Source organism: Rattus rattus, chromosome 13, assembly GCF_011064425.1.
Source record: "Rattus rattus isolate New Zealand chromosome 13, Rrattus_CSIRO_v1, whole genome shotgun sequence".
NCBI lineage: Eukaryota > Metazoa > Chordata > Mammalia > Rodentia > Muridae > Rattus > Rattus rattus.
Genome location: NC_046166.1, coordinates 28,146,363 through 28,152,500, shown reverse-complemented (window position 1 = coordinate 28,152,500; position 6,138 = coordinate 28,146,363).

Below are 6,138 nucleotides of genomic sequence, written 5' to 3'. Positions count from 1 at the left end.
TAAACACAGTGGATTGAGGAATTCAACTCCCCAAACCTGTAGCCTGCTATTCTACAGAGTAAATACAGGTTTAAGTCAAAAGCCAACATATCACTTTAAAAGACGTGTCAACTGCCACCTTAACAAAACTGTACAGTGAGTCGGAATCAATAGAAAGATGCTTCGAAGGAAACAGCGTGTAATTATTGTGGAACTGAAGTCAGTCTCCAGGTTTTTAATCCCAGTTATAATAAACTACAAAGGCCATGCCCCCCAGCACATCGAAAACACAACTGGAACCTTTAACTAGGATTCTATGCCATAATCACTGTATTTTGAAAATGCTGTCAGCTAACACTGATGTGCTTTAATGACAGAGAGGGAGGACTTCCAAAGACAGACCTAACCTTATTTCTGTGAATGTCACTAAGTCAAAACCTCCGAGATCCAATTAGATCTGAGGTTTGTAACAGGAAACTTTATTAGGCAAACCTATAACACAAACAGGACTGGAAAGCGAATGTGCAAACAAACGTGTGAACTATGAAATAGCTGCACAGTGGCCACAATGAGCAGGCCTTTCTCAGGTGTCTTGTTTAATTAAAGCAGCAGAGACCGGGGTGTCTCTAATAAGGTCCATGAATAATTGAGGACATCTGCATATACCTTCTCCTGTTGTCATAGTCATTTAATTTATTGTTCTGTTTAACTATATATGCGTAATATAAACACAAATATACACATAAAATTGGCCATTAATACCCATGAGTTCTATTTCCAAATAATCAATAAACCATAGATTAAGAACATTAGAAAAAAGTGGCACCTAAACTGAATATCTAATGATTCCACAATATAGTACAACAACTATTTACATAGCATATATGTTGTGGTAGGTGTAAAAAATAGTCTAGACACGGCTTAAAGCATACATAAAGTTGTTCAAAATTTATATGCAAATACATAAAAATTTATATGCTACTTTACATAAAGGTCTTGAATATCACAAATTTTGGTACTTGAATAATGTACCCCTACTGAATAATCCCCTACTGAATGCTGATGGAAGAAAGACCAGGTGTGTACATTCATGCACATGCATGCATGCATTCACATAACTGTAGAAAATTTACCTAAACATAATTTAATCTTCTATCTTTATGTTTTAAATTTACATATGGTTGGAAAATGGCATTTGCTTCTTTGAGCTATAACACACACAGATTCTCGTAACCATAGCCTTAGCAGGATCTCAAATGACCTCCAAATCCCAAAGACTTCATTCAGAAGAAGGGTCCTCTGGAGGACCCTTCAACCATGGAAGCACTGATATGCTTTACCTCCCCATAGGCTTCGTGCACTATTTGATGTTGTATAAGTGGCTCATGCAGGATGCAATCCTTGGAATCCAGTATCTCCCTGACGCAATGTCTTGGCCTCATCTTCATTGTTGCATGTATCCTGTTCTCGAGAGTTCCTAAGAGGTGTTCTACATACAGCCTGTCATGTAACTGATAGGAACATTTCTACATAAAGAAACACACACAAAGTATAGGAGATATTAATAAGTAACTCTGTAACACAACATGGTCTTTTCTATGTGTCTTCTGTATCACCCAGATTATTGGCCACTCATTTTCTTTTCTTTTTAAAACATGTCATTTTAGGGGCTGGATAGATGGCTTAGTGGTCAAGAGCACTTTTGTTCTTTGCAGGGTTCAGTTGACTGGATAGATGGCTTAGATGGTCTGTGGGCACTTACAACATGCACTTGTTGGCTCTTGCAGAAGATCTGCAAAACTGTTCAGAAACCATATGTTATGAGAACAGACAAAAGATACATGCAATGACAGATACCATTGACAAATGGTTTCTGGCACCATCCATGAAGACAAGGGTTCTAGAAGAGAAGCTCCACATTGAACTAGGGGTTATGGAAAGGTGTCCCTATCTCCTCTCTAGACATCTTCATTCTGGCCTCTGTGGGACTGTCATAAGTCTATCCAGGTTGTCACACACACACACACACACACACACACACACACACACACACACACACACACAGGAGAGAGAGAGAGAGAGAGAGAGAGAGAGAGAGATTTTACTTTTCTAAATCCAGAGAAAGGACTGAAGTAGCTGAAGTGGTTCCCATAGGAAGAACAACAATATCAACCAACCAGACTCCCCAGAGCTCCCAGGGACTAAACCATCAACCAAGGAGTACACATGGAGAGACCCATGGCTCCAGCCGCATATGTAGCAGAGGATGGCCTTGTTGGGCATCGATGGGAAGAGAGGTCCTTGGTCCTGTGAAGGCTCGATGCCCCAGTGTAGAGGAATGCCAGGGCAGGGAGGTGGGAGGAAGTTGGTGGGTGAGTAGGGGTGCAGAAACAGGGGGAGGGGAATGGGATGAGGGTTTCTGGAAGGAAAACCAAGAAAGGGGACAACATTTGAAATTTAAATAAAGAATATATCCAATTAAAAAAATATATCTGGCTGGTCATCCTGGGGAGTTTATTTCTTGCCTGTTTTTTGTATCACCCTTCCTCTTTACCCCCTGGGGTGCTTTCCTAGTAAATTTAGACTCCAGCAAATCATATCTTTTCTCAGTTATTTAAATCAGTAAAACACTTTTCTCCAGGTAAGGAGTGTGCTGGCTAATGCATATCTCAGATTTCAAATAGTTGGCATTTTTGTCATAATTAGACCTCAGGATTTATTCCTGCTATTCAGTCTCCTAAACTGAAACTTACCAAACAACAATGGGTAACCATTGTTATTCATTTTATTATTGTATTCATTACTCACTAAAACTGTAGTTAATAAAATCAGGTTGTTTTCTTTGGAGACTTCATAAAACCTGAAATATTTATTTATTCTCATTTTATTCAAGTAGGTGTTTTCCCTGCATGTATGTCTGTGCATCCTGTACATGTCTGGTATCTGTGGACCAGAAACAGACATCGGATCCTTCCGAGTTAAAGAGAGATGTGAGCTGCCATGTGGATGCTGGGACTCAAACCTAGGTCCCCTGGAAGAATAGCCAGGGCTCTGAACTGATAACCTGTCTCTCCGGGTCCTCTTTGGAGACTTTTTTATGAGGTCATGTGCACTACCTCAAAATGTCGGGAAGACGTGGTGCTCACTGGACAAATAAGTAAATGCAGTAAGTGGGTGCTTAGTCCTCGGCAGCACACGTGTCCCTGCCCTGCTCTAACTGTGTGGATGCCAGCAACCTCATTAGTACTCTAACTACAGTGGTGTCATTACTAAAATGCAGGAGACACCATAATACTGTGTCTTTGTAGTTTTAAATTTTTATTTAATATTTTATTTATTTTGTGTTTTAAATGTTTATTTATTTTTTGTGTTGTATGTGTTTGTCTCTGGACTGTATTTATGTGCTTCATGTGCATTTATGAACCTGTAGATGTCAGGAATGGGCATTGGATGCCCTAGAACTGAAGTTACAGACTCTATGACACGTAGACACTGGGAAGTGAATAGTCAATGAGCTTAGCTGCTGAGCCATCTCTCCAGACCCCAGCATCATGCCAACATTTAACCTACTAACAAGTCTTATGATTCATAAATTCCTCGACTACGATATTCAGTGTGCAGAAATCTTTTGATTGGTTCAAGCAAAGTAAATTGTGTCCCTACATTTACCTTGCAAGTTTAAGTTGCTATGTCCAACTCTGCCCCTCCGCACTCCCTATTAAAAATAGATTCTTTTATCATACAATATATTCTGATTATAGTTTCTGCTCACTCTACTCCTCCCATCCAGATCCATTCCCCGTGTCTCCCATTAGAAAAGATCTGGCTTCCAAGGGATAACAATATAAACTATCATAAGATAAAACAAGAACCATCACGTCAAGGTTAGACAAGGAAAACCAACAGAAGGGAAAGATCCCAAGAGAAGGCATAAGAATCAAAACCAAAAAAACCTTCTTGTTCATTCACTCAGGATTCCCACAAAAATACTAAATTAGAAGATATATATGTATATGCATATGTCTATGTATACATATATGTTTATATGTATGTATGTATATATGTATGTATATAGAAGACCCAGTACAGACCTGTACAGGCACTGTGCTTATTGCTTCTGTCTCTGTGAACTAAATATGAACTTTGCTCAGTTAATTAAGAGGGACTTGTTCTCCTGGTGTCCTCCATCCCCTCTGGCTCTTACACTCCTTCTGTCTCACCTTCCATAGGGGTTCCCTGCGCTCTGAGGGAAGAGATTTGATGGAGACATCCTATTTAGAGCTCTGTGTGTGTGTGTGTGTGTGTGTGTGTGTGTGTGTGTGCATCAAAAAACCAAATAACCCAAATTAAAAAGTGGAGCACAGATCTAAACAGAGAATTATTCTCCATAGAGGAAATTCAAATAGCTGAGAAATGCTTTTAAGAAATGTTCAACATCCTTGGTCATCAGGGAAATAGAAATCAAAACTACTGTGAGATTCCACCTTACATGTGTCAGAATTTCTAAAATCACAAGTGACAGTTTATATGTGGAATAAGGGGAACATTTGTCCATTGCTGGTGGGAATGCAAACTTGTACAGCCACTTTGAAAATCAGTGTGGCAGTTCCTCAGAAGATGGAAATTGATCTCTCTCAAGATCTAGCTAGACTACTCTTAGGCGTGTACCCAAAGTATGCTTTATCCTAACAAAGGACACTTGCTCATTCGTTTAGCTGCTGTTCTACTCATAATAGAAATTGGAAACCATCTAGATGTCCCTCAACAAAAGGATGGTTAAAAAAAAAATATGGTACATTTACAGAATACTCAGTTGTTAAAGATGACATCATGAAATTTTCAGGCAAAATGGATGGAACTAAAAAATCATCCTGAGTGAGGTAACCCATACCCAGGAAGACAAGCTATTGCATGTACTCACTCACTTCTATGTGGATATTAGCCATTAAGTAAATGATAATGACGCTACAATCTGTAGACCCATAGACATTAGATAGGATGACACATAGATATCCCTGGGAGGAGAACATAGAATAGATTTTATGGGTGGACTGGGGGAGTGGGAATGGGAAAACTAGGTAGGCACGGGGAGGGGAACTGGGGATGAGGGAAGGAATGTGGGGAGAGACACCTAGAATTGAGGGGCACTTGAGAGGAAGTATGAGAACCTAGAGCAAGGGAAACTTCCCAAAATATACGTAGGTAATCCTCACAAAGTCTCCAAATAATTGAGCAGATGGAGTCCCAACTGGCTATCTCTTGTCACCCAATGAAGCTTCCAGTACCGGGACTGGGTTACATCCAATTTGTTTGTTGACCTAATGGATTCCATGGAAATCCCCAAACAACCCAAGTTCTTGCCAACCAAATAGATTGCTCTTCACAAACTGACGGCAAGCTCCCATTGATGAAAACAATACTTACACAACTCACTGAAAATGGAATCTTCACTCATATGCCTTGGTGTCTTTGGGATAAGACAGTATCCTGCAGGCTATCAGAAAAGTAACATAACCACCAACCCAACCACAAACCCCGTGGTTTACCATGCTGTCCTGCCAGCAAAATGTGCAAGAGCAATGGTGGCTCAAAGCTTATAAGAATAACCACCCGATGTCTGAGTGACTTAAGGCCCACTCCATGAGAAGGAGCCCGTACCCAACACTGCTTGTGTAACCAAAAACAAGAGACTAAGTAGCCCAGACACCTAGAATGAAACCAATGCTACTGCTCTTTAAAGACCAAACAACAAACCCACAAATACATAAGGATAAAGTGACTCCTAATGACACTCTGTTGTACTCAGCTCAGTGCCTCGCTCAGCCATCAACAGAGGAGCTCCTCCCTTCCTGCAGCAGATGGGAGCAAACACCGTGATCCAGTTCTTTTATCTGAATGATCTTAGCACTGGAAATTCAGATGCTCTTCATTTGGGGGAATTTGAAAGTATTTGGGAGAAAATTGAGAAACATATTGGAGAAGATTGAAGCTCTTGAAAGTTTAACTCTCAGGGGCTGGAGAGATGGCTCAGGGGTTAAGAGCACTGACTGCTCTTCTAGAGGTCCTGAGTTCAAATCCCAACACCATAGTGGGGTCACAAACATCTGTAATGGGATCTGATACCCTCTTCTGATGTGTCTGAAAACAGCTACAATGTAC